We start from the raw sequence: 24,770 nt of genomic DNA, 5'->3' as shown, positions 1-24,770 counted from the left end.
AATCAGCCAACACTGAGTGTCTGCAGGGTGTGTGTGTTTTGATAGAGAAATTCTGCATACCCTTAAAAACTGCGTAATGACTGCTTGAAGTGCTACCAGGGCAATCATAAATAGTGACATCTATATTTATAGCCTAAATAAGACAACCTGTGCTTTGATCCTGTGAAATCCTACCGTAATGCTGTGCTATAGAGCCTTGTCCTTGTAACAGCAATCAGATATCCTCAGTCCTGGTTCTGAGCACTGGGCTCTGCTGCCGTCGGTGGGGAACGTGCCTGCTGAGATCTCGGGTTGTGATTACCAGCTAATTTTACACAGGCCATCCTAGAGCTGCTGGAGACATATAAATCAATGCAGAGCTGTCCTGGATGTAAGCCACTGAAAAGCCCATGAAAATATTTGTTATCCGGATACCTGAGTTCTCCTATTTGCAGGCTTTAAACCAAATTTTGCATTGCTCATTTTGGATGAGTTTAGGCAGGCAAGGTGAAAAAGTATTTTTGGCCATTGGAACAGGAAATGTGCATTTGCCATTTAAGTGCATGTAAATAGGAGAAAGCCTATTAAACTGGAATTGACGAGACTACGTCCAGTAGAATGAAAATTGGATATTTTGCTCAAATTAATTGGTACTGTCCTTTTTTTTTTTTTTTCTTCAATGAAGCCTAAAAATTGTTTCCCCGTGGAACAGTGTAAGACATCCAATTATTTTATTTTACTTTATTTTATTTTATTTTATTTTATTTGGTGTTGCTCCTTATAACCTGTTCATCACCAAGATGTCTGGGCTGAGCTTTCCTCAGTGAAGCTCCTGTCCATTTTGAGGACATGCACACCATGGTTTTGAACATCTAATCAGAAGTGTATCTATAAAATCTTTTTTATTTTTAATCACTGCTTTGGAGGCTTTTCTCCCCATCCGGTGGATCGCTAAGGAGGGTGAGCAACCAGGCTGGTGGTAGAGCCTCTCCTGCAAAGCACGACCACTGCAGCTCAGTGGAGATAAGTTCTGCTAGTTGAGCAGAGAAGGGATTTTTCTACATTTAAACAAAATGATCTGTAGGTAAAGGAATAGTGGATAGTACAATTTTCATGCAGAAATTATTAAAGATTGTGTTCTTAATGCTGTTTTTTGTCTGTAGGAAGAAACATCAAAGAGAGCTGCTGCATCTTAGTATTTACTCCAGTTTCTCACTTTGAGCTAAGCTGCTCCTCAAACTGCAGAGGTTTGCTCTGCATAGAGGAAAGGTTTGGATGACTTTTAAATTTAATTTAATTTAATTTTTTTGTCAAAAATGAGAGTGTTTAAACAGCCAATCCTCACTGCAGTCATCTGGACTAAGGAAATCCTGTATGAACTGGAAAGTGTTAGATAGGATTTAATGAGATTATCATGAGCTGTTACTTCACAAAAAATCTTAACCCCCAGAGCAGCTGTGCTGTGTAACTGGGGACAGGTGAAGGAATTTGGAAGACTTAAGAAGCTGCCTACTTATTTAAAGACGCAGAGCCCAGTTTTGTTGCGTTCAATATGTATGCTGGCTAAGAAAATCAAGCAAATAAAACCTTCCATCAAAAGAGGGACTGCTGTTGAAGTAAAATATTTTAAAATGTGTGTTTATCTTTAATAATATCATAGAAGTGGTGGTGAAATTACTACTTGAAAATTCAGTTTGCAGGCTTCTCCTTGCCTTCAAGTTCAAGAAATTAGTTAGATGTGATTCAGAGACATCACATTGTGTCCATATGGTGTTAGAGATTGCATTGAGGTTTTGGTGTCTTGTATTGCAAAACAAAGAATTTAGTAGCAATGGAATGAAAATGTCTTTATTACTGTTATTGTTGTTCCAAAATGTGCTAAACCTGAAAATACAGCCAAGATTTATTTTGATGCCAAGCACTGCTTGTGCTTTTTGCTAGTTTGAAATCACTAAATGCATTTGATTTCTTGTGTTTGATGTCTTCTGTAGTCCTGGTGCACCTGTCATTAGAGGAGTTAAAAATACTGGATGCATGTTACAGCATTAACTCCAAAGCAGTGCTGGGCATCTAAGAGCAGTGTGGTTCCCCTGGATGACTTGCTGCACAGCCAGAGTAGTATAATGGAAATAGACTGACCAGTTGTTTGACTTAGTAAAAGGAAGTGGTTTGAACTAAAAATTGTTCACCTGTAAGAAGTTTGTAAGAAAAAGGTCTTCTTCATGAGTATTTAATAACAGTTTTGGCAGGTGCCTATTTTGAATTTATAGGACATTTGCCAGATCCAGCAGAAATACCTTTTTTAGCCCTAAGAATGTAAATCTATTTATTTGTCCATTAGTTGGGAGAATAGTTTGGATACTGAAATGTAGACTGCGATAAAAGGAACTTCATAAATATGAAATTGTGTACACTGAGAAACTCTGCCATGACTTAGTGAGAACAATTCATTTTATGAAAACTTCGCCAATTATTTTTATGCATGCTTAGTACCCCTTTACTTCATTTTTCTCTGCTGTGAGAGAAGACAAATTTCATGATGGAGTGGTCTATTGATGTAGGTTTAAACTTGATGTTCTATTCATTCAAGTGTCTGTGCTGGCTAATGGTGCATGCACCTAAATCTTCCTAAATCTTCATCCCTTTATCTGGGACAGACCAGGGGGCTAAAAGCACATCTGGGCTCCCTGTAGCAGCATGGCTGTGGGTACCAAGAAAGTAAGTGTCCCACATTGGGCACTGCAATGGGGTCCACACAAGTGTAATGCATGGTAACCATGTCTATAGTAATGCATTCTCTATTAGAGGAAAACTAAAGACCTGAGGAATCAATGTGGGTTATTAACAGTTATTTGAGGTGCTATGGGGCAGTGTTATGGGACCTCTCCTCTATACCCAACCATGGTTCCCTGTTGTTCTTCCCATTCCCAGTCTTGCACTGTGTTCATAAGGAAAAGAGAATGAGGGATGTGGAAGATATGATGCTCCTGCAGTGTTATCTAGGAAGGCAGTGATATACTACTTCTGGAACTGCTTTTGCACATAGTAAGCTTTGCAGGACAGAATGACTTCAGAAAAAGAGAAGGTAATGACCCAAATAAGTTTAGATCAGAAAGATTCAAGTGAAGATGGGAGAGATTTTCTGAAATAATATGAATTGAGGCAGGTTGAAGTATTTTTGACAAATGCTCATTATCAAATATGCAGTCTCAGTATATTTACTGTATGTTGAATCAACTGAATACAAAAAATATCCTCCTTGTCTTCTGTCAATGAAATCTTCTGCTTAGCACAGTGAGAAAAACAAATAAAACATTAGACTCCAAGCAACAGGTAGAGCTGACTTCTGGAAGTGGCTGTGTTGCCTAGTGCCACATCCTCCCCAGGAATGCTGCTTTTGTATCTGGCCATCCCAGTCTATATAAAGAGGCAGCAGAAATAAGTGAGTGGCTAAAACACAAGATGAGCCATCTCTCAGAGGAGATCAGAGTTTAAAATGAGAAGGCAAGAGAGGACTTCAATAACTGGAGACAGAATGAGGAAAATAAAATAATATGTATTTAAAAAAAAAAAAAAAACAAGGCAAATTGGATTCTTCCATTTAACCTTTTACATAATAAAAGACAGGAGACATCTCAATGAAATTAAAAAGCGATGCATTTAAAAAATAATAAAAAGCGTGTCCTTTTTATTGGAGACAGGAATACAGGCTAACTGAGCTGTTGGTCTGACACACTGTGCCAATTCAGAGAGTGGTGCATGACTTTTCGGGGGTACCTTTAGCCTCTGCAGTTTAGCAAACTTTTCTTTTGCTACAGCATGAGACATCCAGACAGCAGCCTGCACTGTGATAGGTGGTGAGTTGTGGTGGTGGAGTTATCATGATAGGGTCCTCAGCTGCTTGAGCTGATGGCTGATATGTGCTTTTGCTTTCCTGTTTGTGAGGCTCCCACCCAGATGTCTAAGTGCTCAAGCAGAAGTCTGGGTAGACTACATTAGGCAGAATATGACAAAACACTACTTACAGTTGTTTCTGCTTTAGTCGAACACATCCAAACTCCTTCAACTTTCCTAATTATATACCTTTTGTGATGTTGATTCCTTATTGAAATATACTCAAATTAGCAAGGAGCTTTAGAAAAAGTGAAGATGCATTCTTTCTTTCCACTTTTAGACTTTGATCTCCCTTGTCTGAAAAATGTACCTTTATTCTATAATGTGGTAATTCCTTTCCAATACGCAAATGAACTTTTAATGGAGTGAGCACCTGTATGCGTCTTTGTGTGTATTGCTCATACTCCCTTCTTCACAATAAAGTACTCAAATTTCAAGAATGTTTCTCCTTGGGTTCAATCCACAGGCCTCTTCCTGTCTTGGCAGCATGCTGCTCCTTCCTTTTCTTGAGGATCAGTCATATTTGACACACAGCTGAGAAACAATTTTAAATTGATGGGGTTTTAAAAAAAAGGGGGTAAGCGGGGACTTTGGAAAAGCTGCAGAACTTCCCCACACAGAATCCTAGAATGGCTTGGGCTGGAAGTGATGTTAAAGACCATCTGATAAACCTTCCTGCCATGGGCAAGGTTGCCACCCTGGTCAGGCTGCCCAGGCCCCCATCCAGCCTGGCCTTGGACACCTCCAGGCATTTCTGGGCAGCCTGTGCCAATGTCTCACAATCTTCTGGTGAAAATTTTCCCCCAATGTCTAATCAAAATCTCCCCTCTTTTAATTTAAAATCACTCCCTCTTGTCCTGTCACTGTTGGTGTAAAAATTCTCTTGATTATAAGATCCTTTTAAGTACCAGGAGGCCACAATGAGATCTCCCCAGAACCTTCTTTTCTCCTGGCTGAACATGCCCACCTCCCTCAGCCTGTCCTCACAGGAGAAGTGCTCCAGCGCCCTAATCATCTTTGTGGCCCTCCTCTGAGCCCTCTCCAATGGTTTCACATCTTTCTTGTGCAGGGGGCCATAGACCTGGACACAGTACTCCAGACGGGGCCTCACAAGGGTAGGGTAGAGAGGGACAATCACCTCCCTCATCATACTGGTTCACCCCTCTGTTGATGTAGCCCAGGATACAGTTGGTTTTCTGGGCTGCAAGTGCACACTGTTGGCTCATGTTCAGTTTTTTGTCCACCAGGACCCTCAAGTCTCTCTTCCCAGGATAAGATAAATCATACTGTGAACACATTTCTTAACTTGCAGCAACAGTCTCCATCAGTGAGAGCACCTAAAACTGGAAAAGAGAGAACACGCTGAAATCTTCAGAGCATCCTTGGCAAAGACATTAGCTAACAAATGCATTCCCTATATTTTTCCAACTTTATGACAAATGCCTTTGCTTAGTCTTACTGCTGGTGAGAGCAGTTGTGAAAGAAAGCAAGCTTACGTGGTGTAAGTAGGTTTCAGAGTCAACAAACATGTAAGCAAAGCAAATCATGCCTTGTTCTAAGGGTCATTTTGTGTCTACATAAATTGGGAATAAGAAGTGTTTCAGATCGATTTTGGATGGTTTGGAGGGCTTTTTGTTTATTTGTATGAATGTTTGCAGTCTGTTTTGTCTGTAAGGCTGATACTCCATGGAAATTTAGACTTTACAAATTACGTTGGGCCCTGCTGGTAAGTACATTTTGGAGCAGCACATGCATCATCTGCTGTGTTCTCATTTCCAACTGACTGTATGTTGTAATTTTAAATAAATGCGCAGACTGAAATAGAAGATTTAGCAAATGAGTTGTAATTCTCATGAAATCAGGAAAGCTTAAAGAGAGGTGTCCTTTATCACAGCAGATGAAACAAATCAGTGGTGATCGTTGTTTATAATATATTCTTTACAGAAGCACACATTATTTGAGGAAATGAGTGTAAGTATTTGCTGAAAATTGCATGTGATGGACAATAGATTTAATGTGTTCCTAAGGTTGTAATTTGTGTTAAGACATGTTCAGAAGTTACTCAATTTTTAGGATTGAATATAAAAATGACTTTGCCTGTAAATAGTGAGAAATAAAAGAAAGAAACTTAGTTATTTAAATGATCTGGCAAACTCTTTGTTCACTTGCCCTCCTCCCTACAGTCTCCCTGACCAAATTTGTTAAAGACGAATAGTTGCCCATGGTAACTGCAGAGAATTTGTTGAAAAGCACACTTTTAAGAGACAATGGGCCCCGAATATACTGTGGCAGAGCTTTAAACTTTATTAAGTCTGTCTTGGACTACCCTCTCCTCTCTCGAGCTAAATGGAAGAAAAGTTTGGCAGCCTCCATGCTGTGAGCGTGATTGATGCCCAGAACATCTGAGGGACTTTTGTGTCCAGCGTGCTCTCCATGAGTGCATAATGTGTGAATGCTCAAATAAGGTCAGCCCTTATCACATGTAATCTAGGCCTGAAAGCAGATCAACAGTGACAGTCATACCCCATAAGTGAGAACACAAATCATCCTTGCATACTTTGGACAAGTTGAGGGATTTTCTCCCTTCTTGCTTGCATTTTCCCCTTTCCAAATGGGGGGAGGTGATGGAGGGAGGACAAGCTTTGGCAACACTCTGAAAAACAAAACAAAACACTATAAAAAACAAAGTAACCAGGAGGGAATACGTGTCTGGAATACCAGAAGGCTCTTTCAGCCATGCTGTGTGTAGGGGGCTGGGGGTTGTTTGCAAGGCAGTGCTGGCCCCTGTGCACCAGAGCTATATTGTGAAGCTCTCCAAGTGTGGATTGGGAGGGGAAAAACTTGGGCAAAATTTGTTCAAGTCCCTTCTTTTAAGAGTCTTTTCAGAGATTTCTAAACGCATCACAGCTTTTGTTGTCTGCCTACCCCTGGGTTTGAATGCCCCGGTTTTTCAAAGTAGACTAAAAGCATCTTTTTGTTCTTTTTGAGTTTGTGCACTGTGAATGGGAATCTTATATTTCACTACATGAAAAGCAAAAATATTAGAAAATTGCATCTTGAAGAATTTGTTTTTGCAAGTTCTCATGGAGAAAGCATCAGTAAGGAAGGTTGTATGAAGGGAGAATCTTCAATTTGTGACTGTTACTTACTGTAGTTTAAATGCTGGATGGTTATCCAAAGTAGGGGGGGAGGGAAGCAATGAAATGTTGTTAATTCAGACTTGATTTGTGTTTTGGCTTAGAAAAATATTTTAATGGGCAAAGAGCTTTTGCAGAACACAGAATTTATAAGAAATACAACAATTAGCAGGAAGAAATTAAAGATACAGTTACATCATTGATGACATTAACAACTATGGAAACAATTATGTCATCCTCTATGATGTAGAAGTATCTTTTCCACATTTATGATATCTTGAAAATTTTCTTCCAGTTTTTGGGAATATGATTTCCCTATCAGTGCAATCGTTTTCTTGTATATTATGCAGTGTATGAATATTACAAGTCTGACCTATTCCACAAGACTGAGGGGAAAATCCATGAACGCTGTCAGCCTTCCTAGAAGTCCTGTAATTACAGCACATTATTTCTTGCCTTGTTTATTTGTATTGCTTTGTGCTCTAATACCAACAGGAGTTCCCCGCCCCTCATTAAAAATGCACTATAGAAAAGATTGCTTAGTTTTACAGCTCACATCTTGAGCACCGAAGACATCAGAAAAATATGATCATTATATCTCTCTGCAAAAAGCCTCTCTCTTTCAGTGGCTTCCCAGAACTGAGTTATCTTCACATCTCTGCTGTGCTGAATGGGATGGTGTCCTTTGTGCATTTAATGACTGTTTACAAGGGTGGATAGTGATAGGAAAAGGGGGAATGGTTTTAAACTGAGACAAGGCAGATTTAGGTTAGATATTAGGAGGAAGTTTTTCACTCAGAGGGTGAAGAAGCACTGGAGCAGGTTGCCCAAGGAGGTTGTGGATGTCCCATCCCTGGAGGCATTCAAGGCCAGGTTGGATGTGGCTCTGGGCAGCCTGGTCTGGTGGTTGGTGACCCTGTATGCAACAGGGGGGTTGAAACTGGATGATCACTGTGGTCCTTTTCAACCCAGGCCATTCTATGATTCTGTGCTAAGGTCAAAAGTACTGGAGTATGGGATGGGAGACCTCTTGTGTTATTCAAGAAACAACCATGTTAACAGCTGTACTTGAGCTCCTACCGCCATGCACTTTACCTCACTACTGAAGTGGAGTAGTTAGATTTGTGGACAGATACAAACTTGAAGTACATATACATTTATAAAAACTTATTTTTGCACAAGAAATTATTTTCTGTGGCATCCTAAAAGCATCTCAGTTTAGATTCCCTATGCCTTTAATGGTAGCCTTTCAAATTACACCATTTGCAAGTCTAGATCTATCCAGTTCTTTGCAGTCACAACCAAGAGTTGTGGTGTCCATCCCATGTGTCTGCAATAATGATTCTTCCACATCTTGCAGTTTGAAAGCTCACTGAGCATCACCCTGTCCTTCTAGTGAAAGGTGTACGATACATGACAGATTGGGATTTTTGGATAAGCTCTTCTGCTTTTTTGTGCTTACATGGGAGACTGGGAAGGACATCAAGCATATACACAGCAACACAGCATATACATTAAATGTGAGGTACAAGAATATTTCCCATGCAAACTGATATTAAGTGTGGAGCAAATCTGTAATTAGGACTCTTTAAAAAAGAATAGCTTAGATAATAACATGTTATATATTGCTATATAATTCCAATGAAAACACGAACAGTCTCATAAATGACGTATTCCAATTATGTGTATAGAAATCTATGTTTCTGTTGCTTTCATGCAGCAAAATGACATATTGATCAACCAGGGCATGGATATTTAAACAAGGATAAAGAAAGGAAAAATAAGTGCTCCCCATCACTGGGAAGGCAAGACCAATACTCATTGGGCTTTTGATGTCTGGACAAAGCTTAGGAAGATGGCTCTTGGTCAGCTGGGTTTTACCACTTTATTACTGTGTGTTGCATGACAGCTTCCAGGTGCCCACTTTATGGATGCAATTTTCATTTTGCTAAGCGCTGTCAAGGATGTGGATCTTTGGCTCGCTCTTTTTAGTGTGAAGTACCCTTCAAAACACGGCAATGAGATTTGCTCACTGAGATGCCAGGCTCTCATTAGCTGCAGGAGTAGAGAGAGTGTCAGTGCCAAACCGAACAAACTGGTAAAAAAGAAGCTAATGAATCACCAAAGCTGCTTTTCTCGTTATTAGTGTTTTCACTGCTAATTGCTACCTGTAGGTAGGTATGTAAATGAATAGTACCCTGCTCTTGTTTTTTTTTATATATATATTTTTGCTTAGTGATAGTTGGGAGTCTGTCCGTTGCAGTCCATCAGTCTGTAGCGTTGCTGGTGTAGTTCTGCATTCCAAGTTTGCAAGATCTCACCTCTGTTTTACTCACGGACTAGACCCTGCACTTGTTCTGTTTGATGCCAGAACACTTCTAGTGCTTGTTGCTGTGCCAAAGAGCAGACCTGTTGCTGGGTTATCTGCTGGGACTGCATCCACTTATCCTGCTTGAGCAACTGGTAAGGGATCGAAACTCGTGTAGCGACAGAAAGTAGCGTTTTCTTGAGCAACTGTCCACATGTAGTTAACGCGGACGTTTTGCAGCCTCAGCCCAGCTGAGGCAGCACGGCTCGGGCTGCAGCCCGGCTGAGCCGCCGGCAGCCCCGCGCACATGCCGCAGGAACTCATTTAGCGCCTGAGCGATGCCACCGACTCCCCCGCTGCTTACAGCAGTTGTCCAGTGACGAGCTGCGGGGCGGGCGTCTCGCTCCGCTCACGCTCTCCCCCTCCTCACCTCCTACCGCTGCCGCTCGGGAGCCGCTCTCTGCTCGGCGCACCCCTGTAAGGCGACTCGGGAGGGGGGCGGCGATCGCGGCGGGGCCGGGGCTCTCCCGGCGCACGGAGTCTGCCCGCGGCCCGCCCCGGCTGAGCCGCTTCTCGTTCGCGTCCCGGGGCCGAGCGGAGGAGCAGCAGCGGGGCAAGCAGCCGGGACCCGCAGCCGAGACGCAGGAGCGCAGCCGGTACGTGCGGCCGGAGGGTCGAGAGGGGTTGGGCGGGGGGGGGGGGTGGAGGGCTCGTGCTGTGCGCGGGGCTGGGGCAGGAGGGGAAGGGCAGCTCCGGGCTCCATGCGCCGCCTCACACGCCGGCCGGGTGGATTAAATCTTCCCGTAGGAATCCTGAGTGGCTTTAGGCTTTAACTTTGCCTGATTACTCCTTCTCAGAGCTAGCTGTTTGCTGTTTGTTTTTTGTTTGGTTTGTGCTTCTTTAGTGAGAAGGTTGAACTTGTTCCAGCTGAAGTCCTAATAGGAAAGCATCAGTACAATGATAAATGAAAATGCTATATTTAACCATCAGGAAGCAAAAATTTGACAGAGCTAATAAGAGAAGGGGGCACTAATTAGCAGCAAACGGACTGTAATGAGGCAGAATTTTGATTGACAGCACAATTGTGGCAGATTTATTATGGAGACTGAAAAATATGGAACGTGTGTTAATGAGTGAAATGTATTTACAGCAATTGCATTTGAAAGCCAGTTCAGTAGTTGGCAAATGCGAAGGCATGTTTTCTGTAGTTCATCAACGTGCTTACAGTGGTGTGCTTCGTTCCTGAACCGATGTTCTTTGGAAGGAGTGTACATCGCTGTCTTTGAAGAGTCATTTTATTTGTTTGCTAAACATTAGGTCTTTAAAGATGTTGCAAATAAGGTGGTAAAGCACTCAGTCTTTTGGCTGTTAGCAATCTGAGTATCACATCTGAAAAGAAGAACACAAAGCAAGGAAGTTTTTTATTTTTTCTCTATTAATTAGTCAGCTCTGTTTACTAAACAGTTAAACTTTCTGTGACCTCACCTGCAATCTTCAGTCTGCAAAGTGAGCTTTTCTGATGCTTCAGCAGCACTCATGCAATCCACCTGTCCCGCAGCTCTGTGTGATGGGGTGGCTCAGGGGGGTGGTAGAAATGGGATGCAGGGTAGATGGGGGGGCTGCAGTGCCAGGTGTAGCAGCTTTTGCCACTACCGGTTGATGGTTTTCTTTGTATGCCAAAGAAACTGCTGAAAGTCATGTTTTCTGTCTGATTATCAACCGAGCATCTCATAGCCTATGTGTATGCATAGGATTGAGCACTGTGTCAATTCTGCAAAGCACAAGCAGATCTTGCAGGCTGTAGGTGCTATTTCAGCCCTTCTTTCAATCCATTCTGTGGTCCTGTTCATTCTCAGAGACCCTCAGTGCAGGCTCTGGCCCAATTGCTTACCCACCTGGGGATGATTGGAAAGGACCCTGTGGTATTCTGCCAGCACCCTCTGCTGCTCAAGCGGGCAGTGCAGCTGGGGATGTACACAGCTCACCCAGAATCAGATGCTGGCCATAAATGTATCTGAGTTTTATTAGTGTCTAATTTCTTTGGAAACTTTCCTAATGTGTTAGTGATCTGGCACTTTCTTTTCAGTGTGATCACTTGAAAAAACAAAGGGCTTCCTAAATTATCTTCAGAGTTACTAATGCAGAAAACAAACAAACAAACAAAAACACAAAAAAACCAAAAAACCAAAAACCATACACAAAAAAAAAAAAAAAAGAAAAAGAAAAACCTTAACATCTAATGTAGTTTAGAAATACAGACATCAGCTGCATTTGAAAGTGCATTTAGAAGCTATGCTCTTAAAAACACCAGCAATCTCAGTGTGATGACTGGCCCCAGAGCTGCACTCTGACATAGGAGCATCTGCTGAGGTAATATGCAGATTTGTAGCAGAACTGCAGTGAGTTGTGCCCAGAAAATTCCTTTGGCCTGGAGGAGACCAAAATGTGAGGGTGGTGTGTCACTGGAACAGACTGCCGAGGGAGGCTGTGGATGCCCCCTCTCTGGAAGCATTCAAGGCCAGGCTGGATGGGGCTTTGAGCAACCTGGTCTGGTGGGAGGTGTCCCTGCCTATAGCAGAGGTTTGGAATTAGATGATCTTAAAGGTCCCTTCCAACCCAAAGCATTCTTTTGTTCTGTGACACCATTGCAGAGGGTTGCAGAAGGTGCAAAGATCAGCATGAAAAAAGTACTCAAAGTTGCTCCCCAGATATTAGATCTGATCAACACTGTAGCTGCATGTCACAGGAAGATTCCTAGGAGTCTGATTTGAAATCCAGGAACTGAGTTCCTGAACTCAGTTTGCTTTGAAAATATGCTCCCATCAGTCGAGAGTGAAGCTTGATTTGATTTTTGAGCGCTTATCCAAATTGCAACAAATGTAAACATTGCCTTGTTCAGATTGGCCATTTCTGCTTTCCTAAGCCCTGTGTGCTGACCAGCATGGCTCTGCAGCAGAGGTTGGTGCTGGGAGTCCACAAGGCAGCCCTCAGTGCTCTCACGTGCTCCTTGTCTCCTCCTGAGAGCTGAAGGGGATGGAGGCTGGCCCAAGGCCTCTCAGCAATTGAAGAGAGGAAAGTAGGAGCAACTGAAGCCAAATGCTTTAGGATAATTTTAGGAGAGAAATCACTGGGAAAAAAAAATTGCAAAGCTATGCACTGTTAAATTATATTGTTAATGTGTTAATTTATTTTTCAGTTACATGACTGTAGTGCTTTGCGTCCTCCTACCCTTTAGGTTATGTGTCCGAGTCCTATTGCTCTAGGCAGTTTCCAGGCTAGCTGTTATGACTGGCATGCTAAAAATCAAATTAAGAGATCCTTTAAGTAATTTGGCCTCAGGCCAAACGCAAAGTTTCCTAAAGCAGTATTCATTCCAGCTTAAATTTGCTTGGTAGATGCTTCCACTTCTGCCCTTTCAAGTGCCTGTTTTCAAAGTGATCACACTGAGAAGATGATCAGGCTGTGGAGCCTGCATTTTGCCTGGAGATACGCCCATGGGGGTGCTGATGGTTCCATATAATTACTACAGCACCTGTAGCCATATAATTAATGGAACAGTGGGTTTACCCTGAATGCAGGGAGGTGTGCAGCACCCGGCTCTTAATAAGGGATCTTGAGTTGCTGCTGCAGAACAGCTACTTGTTGGGCTGTGGCTGTTTGTACATCACAGTGCAGTGTTTCCCTTTTTCACAGTGGCTTGTCATGTTTTCTTGTGTTCAGCTTATAAGCCTTTGTAATTTGCAGATCCTTTTTCAGAGAAAGGCCATTTGGCAGATTGTTTATTTGTGCCATTGCATGTGCGTTATGTTACACTGTCTGCATATTATGTTGTACTGTCTGAACAGCAGGCCTGGCTTTCTCACTGACTTGTCCCATTTCTTGAGAACACTTTTAGTTTGAGTCCTGTACTCCTGCTCATGTGCACTCTTCTCAGCTCGGTAGCAAGTGCAGTTTTTTGTAAGCAAACACGTCTAATTCAGTGTCTAAATTGTTAGTGAAAATGTGCTACCAGATTGCACTCAGGGCAGAAATCTGCTGAATGCTGCATCCTTCTGTCTTGGTGACAAGTTACTGCCACTGGTGCTTTGGATGGAGATCCCTCTGCCCACACTGTACCCAGTGGGTTTTGTATCTGAGACTGCGGCTGTGTTACACAGTGCTACGACAAAAACCTCAGTGTGAGTCAAGGCATTTGCTACATCTGTGACTTATTTTCTATCCACAAGACCAATGCCTTTTTCTAATTTGAATTTAAATACTTCTGACTACACTTGTTTTACCTGGACCAGCAATTACTGTTCTTGACGTTATCTTCTAGATGTTTTGGGGGTATTTTTGGCTGGGTTTAATTTTTTTACTCCTAATTTTGAGGGCAAAGGGTCATCCTGACAACATGTGTTGAGGGTAAATCAGTTCAGTCAGATAGAACTGCAGATTTAGTCTTCAGGATTTTGGACAGAATGCTATTTTATGTTTCTATCTTGCATTGCAAAATTGCAGGTGGTAATTTTCAAAGCTGGAATTCAAATTTAAGGAAATCTTCAGCAAAGACGAGAAAGGTAATTGTCATTGACATAGGATAAATTTTAAATTAACTGGTCATTGAAAAAAAAAGGCTTACTGAGCTTGATGAGGCAAATGAGAGAGCTGTGTTGTAAAACAAATGGGGAGTAAAAACTCTCTTTGCCAAATCATCTCTTATATCCTGGGGGGAAAGTAGGTTATATTCCATAATCTGACCAAAGTTTGGCTCCAAAGAAAAAAAAGAAAGAAATGTTGCATGGGTGGCTGAGTGGCAAATCACTAAATAGCTATATCAATCCTATATGTGGAATGATGCCTTAAGATGCTGTAGCGTAACATGTGCCAAGTCCTGGTTCCCTCCTGCCTGTCTTGTGGGATATAGATGGGATATTTATTTGACAGATCCTTCTGCCTTCCCAATGAGCACAGAGCAGGTCATAGGTTGGTCCAAAGCTGATTCCTGGAAATCATGAGGGATTTTTCTGAGTACAAGAGGGTAACGTTTATGAAAAACAGGGAAGAGAAGGTTGGAGAAAGCTGTGCTGGAGCCAGTGGTGTCTTATGGGAGCAGGATGATGCTTACACCTACAGTGTAAACACTTACACCTACCTCTCTGTTGATGTACTCCATCCTCATGCCGCACCATGACACATCAGCCTCTACAACCAAAAGATCCAAAGTCACAGGGACTTTGAATCACCACAGTTGTTATGGCTGCAAGCTGGTGAGTATATAAACCTGATGTAACAAAATTCCTTAGAGTAGTTACTTGTCACACAGTTCACTGCTCAAGGGATTGAGCAGGCAGAACTGTACTTCATTTTAATCTGAAAAAGAGATTTGTGTTCACCTGCTGGTCTAGCTGTCATCTGGCGAAATGCCAGACCATTGAGTCCTGGTGGCAATATTCAGTACTACTCCATGGGTTTTTGCACTCTGATAAAACGTTCATGCACTTGCAAGATATGAGGTGACATTGTTTGGCTTGTGTGAAGCTGAAGGATGAGGCATGAGGACAGGCAGCCTTTGGGCTGTGTTATTTGAAAGGTAGATGTACAGTATTACTGTTTAGTATGTGTTTAAATAATAATTTTTTAAGTGTAAGCTGATCCCAGTAACCATATGGCAAAAAGCACTGCAAGTATGAGCACATGTTAAAGGCATAGCTGTGGCTGTGTGCTCTGGAGTTTTGTGCTGAAGCCATTATGTGGTATCCCCAGCTATTAATCTCTCACTATTAATCAGCAATAAAAGTGACCTGTGGTGAGCGTCACTGATGCTGGAAATCTGATCTCTTTAGCATCATACCTGCAGGGAAGACAGCAGGATATGCGTCTTCTTTCCTATATTCCTCCACCACCTCACTTGTCTAGAAGGTACAGTTCAGCCCAGGACGCACAAGGTATGCATGTTTTGCACCCACATGTTCTGAGTAGGAGTTTATCGCTCACAGAGTGTCTGCTCCTCCACTATCTGGCCTTGACAAGATGTGGGTTTAAAGGCCAGGCTTATTTTGCAGTTCAGCAAACACTTCTCTCCTACAACTTTTGGGTGCTGTTTGTTTCAGTTTCATAGCTAGACTGCAGAATATTTGAGTGGAATGAAACTAAATGTGCCATTTGTTAGCCAAATTAACCATGAAGTCTTTACTTGTGAAGTAATGTAAAACACCTATGCAATTTTAAATGGAAATGATCTTTTGGGGGTTGACAGGGCTTTGGGTACCATGACAGAAATGGAGGCTTAAATTTTTGATAAAAGAAATATAGCACTATCATGTCAAGATTAGGGATTCTAAGGAAGTCTACTCTATCAATTTACTAAATTCCATTTGCATCTTTCTGTTTTTCAGTCTTCTATGTTGTAAACTAGCAGTAAGGAGATATTATCTAATATTTTTGATCAGCAAATTTAAACTGTTACTTCAGATATTGTTAATGTAAGTAGGACTCATCATAATTTCACTGCTGATATCTGCCTTGTATCACTTTAGCATCATAGAAGATACTCAATTCTTGATGTATAAACATCTCATGAAAAGAAAATAGAATATTTGTTGCTACTCCTTTGAAAAAGAGTTTGGGAGACATTGTTTGCTCTGCTTCTTCAAATAAATCATGGATCAGCTCTGGGATGATTATAGTGTCCTGGTTTATCCCATGGCCCTGGCATGCTGGTGGAAAGCATTCAAGCAGCACAAGAATATGGGAAGAGTTGTGTCTCTGGTTTGCTGAAGTCAGGGCTAAGCAGCACAGATTGCTGCAGCCTCTTTATTATTAATCCTCAGTATAAATATTAATGCTGTGTCTCGGTTTTGCTTTGCTAGGACAACCGCATCTGTTTGCTTTAGGTCACAGTTCCATGTGTGTATGGGTATTTGTATCATGCAGGAATTTGGAATAATTGAGTGCTAAACCATCAGAAGGATTATCTCCCTAAAAGATCTTCTGGGTTTCTCAATCCCATAAAGAGATAGAAGAGCACCTGGAAAAGAGAGTGTCACCTTTTCTAAGATATTTACTTCTAAAGAGATGAAAGATAGGATTGGGTAGGAAATGAAAACCTGATCAGCAGAGCTTGCTGTAGTGACAACAGATCTGCTGAGACAGGCAAGACTTGGACCACAGAGAGAGATGCAAGCTATCTGGGGGGATTTCATGCAAGATGTTTGCCATTGGAAAAAGCAGGAGGTATTTTGTGCTTCTATCACTTTATTTGAATCTAAATGTTAGCTCATTTTTCTGTTGCTGTGACTATTTTACCCCACTGAACTTTTCTTTCATAGCTCTTTTGAGAAAGCCAGTGCAAGGAAAATATGAACATTTGGTAAACAAACAGCCTGAAGGTGTCTCTTTCAGAATGTATTCATTTACTTAAATATCTGAAAGCATTCTCTTAAATATTTAACAAGGATTTTGCTCATTCCAGCAATATTCTGTTCTGGCTAGTGTCAGTACACAGAATACCTCATGTGATATAAACATTTTTGCAGCCTTCAAAATACCTTTTGGTGAAGAAAGAGTAAAACATAGTATTTCATTTGTGTGTGTTGTTTACAAACACTTGATACGCCAGTGTCAGAGTCAGTATCTGTGGTCGCTGCTTCTGGAATCAGTGGTTTGAGTAAAAGCTAAGCAGGCTGCAGAAAACATAGGCATCTCAGAGGCTTGTGTGAATACCACTGCTATAACCTACCATAGCCTGGTTGGGTGAAAAATGTGGTTTCCTGTATTCATTTGAAAAGAAATGTTTTTCAGGCTTACTGACATGCATTCTGCAAATTTAATTTTCATAAATATTTCATCTCTTTCTTATGCTCAATTTAATCTATCAGAGCCACACAGTGTAGGAGACATATGAGATTGTGCTTAAGCAGCTGGGTTTCATTTGCAGAAGGTTTCTAGTAATTTTCTTATTCTTGCCAGCCATGGAACGTCTTTGTGACTACACAGGAGCACTGGGAAATTCAGAAGCAAATGGATTTCATTTCTTTCTTTAGTTGGGTTTTGTACCATCTATGGCTGTTGATAGACAGCCTGGTTCTGTGTCTCTGTGTCTGATCAGCCCAAACAATAAGATAACCTTTACTTATATAACTTATTCTATTAAGTGGAGATGTCAGGATTAACATTTATCATTTATTTCTACTTTTTTTTCCCCCCCTTCTTTCTTGGATCCAATTTTTACCTTCTAAATGTTACATAAGAAAATGAAGTGGCTGGATGATAAATTGTGGGAAATCCTAGCAAGTGAACCTTGAATCAAAAATAAAGAACTTAAAAATAACCAATTTGTTATTTTGCAGATTCACTCTGTGCAGATTTGCCATGATTTGTGTTAATTGTGATAAATTCAATACAGATTGATAAATTAAATACAGATTGAACCTTACATCAACCGGACAGATTTTCCTTTTAAAAAAATGTATAAAAGTTATGTTCTGAAATAGAATTGGATTATTAATCATTACATGTTCATGTAGGTTGAGATCAAGCTACATATGTATTATATTTAAATACACAGTGTGAAGAATATAGATAAAACAATTCTTTCACCTCTCAGAGCAGGATATCAGCATTATCTCCTCTTGGCAACTCATTTCTATCAGAAATAAAAGGCGAACAAAAGCATCACATGGTCTGTTTCCTCATTGTTGGCTTTTATTTAATTATGCTTTGGTTCCTCCTACCCAAATAGATATCACGTATTGTATAGTATTTGTTGCACTTATTCACTGAGATGCCTCAGCATAAATTATGCAGCATCTTTCTATAGGATAATGGTATTTAACTTTGGGTTGTTGAAAATGGGTATTCCTGAGATGCTCCATTCTTATAGATGGATACATTGTGTCTACTTTCATGGGGCAACCCAGTGCTCATCTGGGACTTTCTGATATTAACCTTTCAGTGCAAACTAGAGTTTGGAAGCTGAAAGAAATTCCTTTTTTCTTAAATCTGAACGCCTCCTGATTAAATCAATATCACATGATAATAACCTCTTTTTCACTTTGACTGAGTAACATATGGGAACTCATTATTTCTATTTAAGAAGCTAAACTTGTTTTATTTGAATATGGGCCACCAAGTAGATTTTGTTGGATGAATGATTGCTGCCTGTGGGAAGCCAACAGCTGAAAATACAGCTACAGATGAAGAAATAACATAATCTTCTTGCGAACTGGTAATGAATGGTTTACATTTTGTGAATAAATTTAGGTTTCTCTTGCATTCTAATCTGTTTTCAAAGAACTGGAAGATCTCATCAATTCCATCACTACTTAAATGTAATTTATTTTATACTTTCTTAACAGTTTTGTTGTCGCTATGTGCCTAAAGATGTGTTTGATTTTTGCAGCTTCCTGTATACCAGGAGGCATCACTAAAAAGAAGAGTGCAAAAAAAAGAAAAAAAAAAAAAAAGTTATTCTATAGTTATGTTATTAATATTTACTCCTTTAAAAAAAGAGAAAAAAATAACAAAAAAGAATGGAGGCGGGAAAAGTTCTGTCTAGAACTAGAATAAAGGAAATTTAGAAAAATATGTTTCTGTAAATGGGAATAAATGCTTTAGGTGGGCAGTGAGAGTTTGAACTGTTGACTACCAGAAACAAAAGCTTGAAACTTGAGCTGCAAGGGCCCAACTGTGTTGAGCTGAGGTACCACAATAAGATGCCATTGCAAAGCTGCCTTGGGGCAGCCTAGAACAGGCTCTGTTCCTATCCTTGCTCCTAGACTGTCCTTTCCCCAAGCCCTTCCTTGGGGTAGTATTGAAAATTGTGCATTAAAATATGGATGAATTAAAGGAAGGAATGGAAAAGCATTAAAAAAGATACTGCTGCCTGTGGAGCTGGAAGTGCTATAGAAGAAAAAATGGTTTAGTAGAGTGTTTTTGTCACTGGAAAAAAGAAAGATAAGGAGTAATCAAAGGAAATTTAAAAAATGGCAATAAATTACATCAGTGGAGCACTTCTACTGGAAGCAGTATGATCGCAGTCTGCAGGAAATGCTAGGAAGAGACTTGTTTGTAAGGGAAACTTTGGGCAGGGAACACCAGATGATGGTGTGTTTGATGGTTCCTCTTCAGCAGTGGCCTTATGAAATTCTCTTAGATTACTGTCTCCATGCAACAAGCTGTGCTAACTCAGGGAAGTGTAGTTATGTTCTGATAGCTATGATCATCAAACTGGTGCAAACTGACTATTCTCTGAGGGAATTGCAGTCCTTTGTGTGAGCTGGGCAGAACACATTCTGGAGTATCTACTGCCACTACAACACAATGTTGTAACTTTTCCATAAATCACTCAGAACATTTTCTTTGGGAGCCTAGGGGGGGAGAATCCTATAGACTCTTTCAAGCTATGTGAACATGCACTTGAGTTGTGTATGTTTTGTTTTGTAACAAAATAATACCACCAAAGATGAACAGACTAAACCTCATAAACCGATAAAATGGAATGGCCCTGAATTATGGAAGCATATAAAGTGTCTGGACAGTCCTTTATATAAAAATCTAACCTTTGTAATCGAGTTTACCTCAGCCTCAGGAAGTAGATGCCAAACACATTACCCTTAAACATGCTTGTGCACTATCCCATCATTTCATCACCCAAAATAAGTTAAAATCAGCTTAACAATATGTTCCTTTTGTAAAAAATATATGCAAACTTGTATTTATTTTAGATAACAGAAATAAAGGCCTAGATGATGCAAAAAGAAGAGAAAATAAATTGTGCTTCCAAAACACACTTTTTAAAATGTGAAGAAGCTCCTATTTTTCTTCAGTTTCTGTAAGAGACGTTTGTAGTTTCTTCAGCATTTTTAGAGAGCAAGGAGGGGATGTAATCTGTAGCTTTACAACTTTGGATGTCAGCATCTGCTAAGAGCAAATATTTGTACCTTTGTTTTTATGTCTTTGCATAAAGATTGTTGCTTTGGAAAGCACCTTCATGCTTTTTGGTGGGCAGTTATTAGATGGGCTGTGTGCCTGCCATTGGCATGCTTGTTGGCAACTGGGGAAAGCAAGCACTGGGGAGAAAATTCTGACGACTTATGTCTTCCTCTGCATTCCCTCCAGATTGCATGTTTCTGCTAGTGGACAAGCATGTATCATACATGTACTTGAAGAGTTGAAGGAGCTCTGTGGTCCTGTAGTTAGGTTCAACTCTTACTTGTCGTCAGAATGGTTTTGAAGAGCTAACTATAGACGTTTTGTAAATTTTAATGTATTACTTTCACTTCTGAAACAGCTAAAATGACAAGATTTTTATTTTTGCATGACAGCATTAGTAGTTTTTGTATTTTCTGTGTTTATAAACTTTAAGTTTGTAGTTTGCTTTTAGTGTATGGACAATATTTGTGGGAGGGAAAGTCACAGACAGAAAGTGAAAGAGCCATCAAACCCACCACAGCGACCACTTGGAATAAACAACTCTTTTCATTTTTCCTTTCCAAATGTCTTGCCTGTTTAATGTTCTATCGTGGTAGTAACGGAATAGAAGACTTTACTGAAGGAAATAATACAGACCAGTTTTATGAATGTGCAGTTTGTCGTTCAGGGTACATGATCTTTTAGTACAGATCAGCATTGTTCAGTGATCTTTTAGAGATGTAATAGATAGAGAATTAAAAATCTTAGATTCATATTGCAGCTTTGTAGTGTAACACCACCTAGATGGACAACCATTTTGCAGATACAGCTCTATAGATACTGTTTGGTTAAGTCAAATTCAGCTGATTTCCGCAAGAAGCAGAAAGATACCTTCTTCAACCTGGTCTGCTCTCCTGTTTCACCTTTTTTCTTGCAAAATGGAAATAATAATACAGTCTGATACCACAGAGTTGTTTGTGAGATATGTTAATTGGGAGCAGCTGTCTCCAGAGGTGGAGACAGGCCATAGAAATATCTGTATATATACATATATATATATAAAAAAGGCTGTTTCTATTCCATATGCTGGACTAAATAGCTTTCCAAATTTGTGTACTCCTTTGGTAGTGCATTTAGACTACAAGCTTCTTTCATGTTACATGCCCATATATATATGTGTGTATATATATATATATATATTTTTTTTTTTTCCCCAGCATGACTTAACCTAAAATCACATTGAACAAATTTCCCTCATAGAATGGAAGTGAGTTTTGCCATTCATTCGTTGCCAGTCTCACAACCAGGATTTTCACTTGTGAAGTCTGTACCACAAGGACCAGAGGTGGGATGTGCTGGAGGAAAGGTGTGCATCCTAACCTTAGTAGCCCAGACTGAATCTCTTGGGCTGATCTCCTGCCTGATCTGGGCATCTGGGCCAAAGAATTTCCTCGAACTCTTAACGTATCCAAACTAGTAAATTTTCAGGTGAATAACACGTTGTTTAGAAAGACTATTTACAGAGATACAAAGGTAGTGAGTTCTGCCTTGTAAGCTTTATATTCAAAGTATGTAACAATACATAAGCAAAAATTTGCATGAAAATACCATTACTGGATTTGTTTAAGACCTCTGTATTTATGTTGTGGGCAACCTTTATTTGACCTTTGTGCGTAAGCATTTCTATGCAGGCTTTAATTACATGATAACTAACAGATTAGCTTTTCCACTGGACCCCTGCTTTGTTCCAACCTAAAGATGGGCAGCACTTGCTTAATGAGCCCCTATTCAGCATTCTGTTTTACTTTCATTGTTCAATGTGTAACCATCACTTTATTTACTGCATGCTATTCAAAACCTGCTAAGGCTGTAATTATTAATTTCCTCCCATGTTTCCCTGAGACACCCATCATTGTGGTATCTGAAAGTTCATTAAATTTAGTTTCAGAAATCCCTGGTAGACAAAGAGGTGTCTGTACTGCATGCTGCATACAGGGCAATGGGGCAGAGGAGGGGCAGGTTGGGCGAAATCTCCAAGTCCGTGCGTTCATAGTTGGGTTACAGCAGCCTCACTGTGAATGCTGGAGGCAGGATATCTCTCCCCATTGCCATTCCCTTTGTAGCCCAACATGCAACCATGCAACTGCATGGTGAAGCAGACTGCTGATGTGATTGCAAAATGGCTTCACCAAAAAGATGGGATGCTAATTTTTGAGTGGGCTCTCTCTACCAATGGAAGTGCCTTTATACATTGGCTGAAACTACTGGCGGAGTCATTTCTGTTTTACTTCATGCTTATTTGTAGTGTGTTGGGATCACCTACCATATCTACCTTCTAGATTTCTGGGGAAAAAAAAAATAGGATTCTTCAGGCAAAAATAATTACCCTTTATGAAACAAACTTCGAAGAGTATTACTGTAGCATCTTTTGTGGATGGTTAAGCTGGTAATTTAAAAGTGTGCTTTTAGTGTAATGTGGTTATACTTGGCGTTGTTTAAACTCTCTCTCAAAAAGAACTGTAAATAGAAGTCTCACCATGCAGTACAGAGCATGATGCAGCATGACGTCCAGGCATATCTACTGCATGCAACTTCTTTAAGTGAACAGAGTAAGAGGTACAAATAATAAGTTACAAATCCTCGCCTTTCTCACTCTGAAAAGGGACAGGACGATTTATCAGGGCTTTGCAGAAAAGTCTTCCACAGAAGAGCAGTGTGATTCAGCAAATCTCAGTGCCATACTAAGCAATAGAGAAGCATGCCGTAATTTTCCCCTCCTTATCCGCTTCCTCTGTTTCCTACTTGATTCAGTTCTCCACAGTCTATTATCTTCCTCTGAACAAGTTTATGTAGTTTTTCAGCTCACTTCGCTTCCTTGTCAAGCATGTCAGTTTTACTTCCAATGCTTTTTCTCAACATTGTGGCCTTTAATTTTTTAAATTACATTTTTTAAATGCCCATACTATTTAAATGTGTTTGGCAGTGTCTAGGTTTTTGCTGTTGTTTAGGAAAAAAGTCAAACTATGCAATACATTTCAAAAAATAATTTCCTTGTACTCACACTAACAGTATTCTAGGAATAGAATGGAAATGGAAATCAAGGGTCATGGCAATGTATGTATCCAAGATCTGCATTTTCGTTTAAATAAAAAGTGGCTTTTTTTTTTTTTTAATTACAAAATAATGCTCAGTGCAGCACTAGAATAGCTTATGACTGCAAGAGTGTAACACCCTCCACTCCATTCATTTCTATAGGATCAGTAATCCAGAGGATCAGGTTATTATTTGGATGCTTTCTGTATCCCTGTAATGCCTAATACCACCTGGTAGAAAATTTTTACTTTGATCTATGTTTAAGAATATAAAAAAAAGCTGTTTCTGATGTTGTTAACCATCTGTCAGACGTTTTAAGTTTGCAGTTCAGGCAAGAAATTTGCTCTTCTCTACCACTTTCATCCCTTGACTTTGAGAAAGGAATTTTTCACTTAAGCAAGATGTGGCCTTTTCCTGTCAGCAGCTGGGAGAATGAGGATTACATTCTCTAAACAAAGCTCAGCGCTGTTGTCAGAGCTCCCTTTTCAGAACATCTCCAAAACCATAACAGTGGCAAAGCAGGTTTCAGACAAGAATTCCTTCAAAACACCTGCATGCACCCCAGAGCAGGATGCTGATCATAGTGTCCAGGGCTGCTTCTTTGGGAATGTTCTGGACACACACGATAAAGAAATTCCAACAATTTATGCAATGTTGTAAGCATTTGCTGTCTGATTCCTTAAACCCCTGAGAATGGACATGGAGGGACTCTTAAATAGCATTTTTCTTCCCTTTTATGAAAACATTTTTTGGCCTGTTACAGACTTACTCTAGACATATAACATTATTGTTTTGAGTAAAGCAATAGTAATGCTTTGCAGTTTCAGTTGAGCAGAGTTGACACTTTTTACCACATTTCCTTTATTGTTCATGCTTATTCATTCCTTGACTATTTATTCTCTACATTCACTCCAGGCGGAATATATTGCTCTCCACCTTCCCCTATAAGTTAACAATTCACTTTTGTGTGCATACATAGCAATTCTGTGGTAAATGAAAAGTTCTTTAGTGCGTAAAGAAAGACATTTGGAAAGGATAAAAGTAGCCAAGCCTCAACTGGTAAATGCTACAATTTGCACAAGCATATGTATGTTGAATGTGGGCAAAAAACAAAACTTACATTGTTTGTTAGAATTTCATTTTTACTGAAAAGTCTCTCTCTCTCTCTCTCTCTCTCTCTCTCTATTTAGTTAAGTCACTTTTCATTTCAACCTACTGATCAGTCTTTTGCAATAAAAGAAGACTTTGTAGATGAATCTTAGTGTCTTCATACAGAAATTACATTAAATAATTAAAAGTCTGAAGACAAGTGTGTTATGGATTATTTTACTTGGAAAAGATGCTTTCTTTCCTTCATTAAAAATTATCTCAAAGGAGATTAGAAAACATTGCATTGTTCCTCTGACATAAAGCTATCACAACTAAAGAAACATACTGCAGAATCAGATTCAGTAATAAAAATAAAA

The 24,770-nt window shown here is 40.1% G+C and overlaps 1 protein-coding gene across 7 annotated transcripts in view; it reads left to right on the top strand.

Moving 5' to 3' along the window:
- The window catches only part of BMPR1B (bone morphogenetic protein receptor type 1B), a 234,603-nt gene that overhangs the window by 147,081 nt on the left and 62,752 nt on the right, over positions 1-24,770 (top strand). Inside the window, exon 1 of one of the 7 annotated variants that reach the window (XM_052682140.1) lies at positions 9,712-9,974. The exons of the other annotated variants lie outside the window; for them this stretch is intronic. The gene's annotated coding sequence lies outside the window, so the exon portion shown is untranslated. Of the gene's footprint in view, positions 1-9,711; positions 9,975-24,770 lie in introns of those variants that run through there. 7 annotated transcript variants of the gene reach the window in all.

The sequence above is a fragment of the Tympanuchus pallidicinctus genome, unplaced genomic scaffold (assembly GCF_026119805.1).
Source record: "Tympanuchus pallidicinctus isolate F22 unplaced genomic scaffold, pur_lepc_1.0 scaffold2, whole genome shotgun sequence".
NCBI lineage: Eukaryota > Metazoa > Chordata > Aves > Galliformes > Phasianidae > Tympanuchus > Tympanuchus pallidicinctus.
Note: the sequence above shows the minus strand (reverse complement) of the source record. Positions and strands in the feature narration are given on the sequence as shown.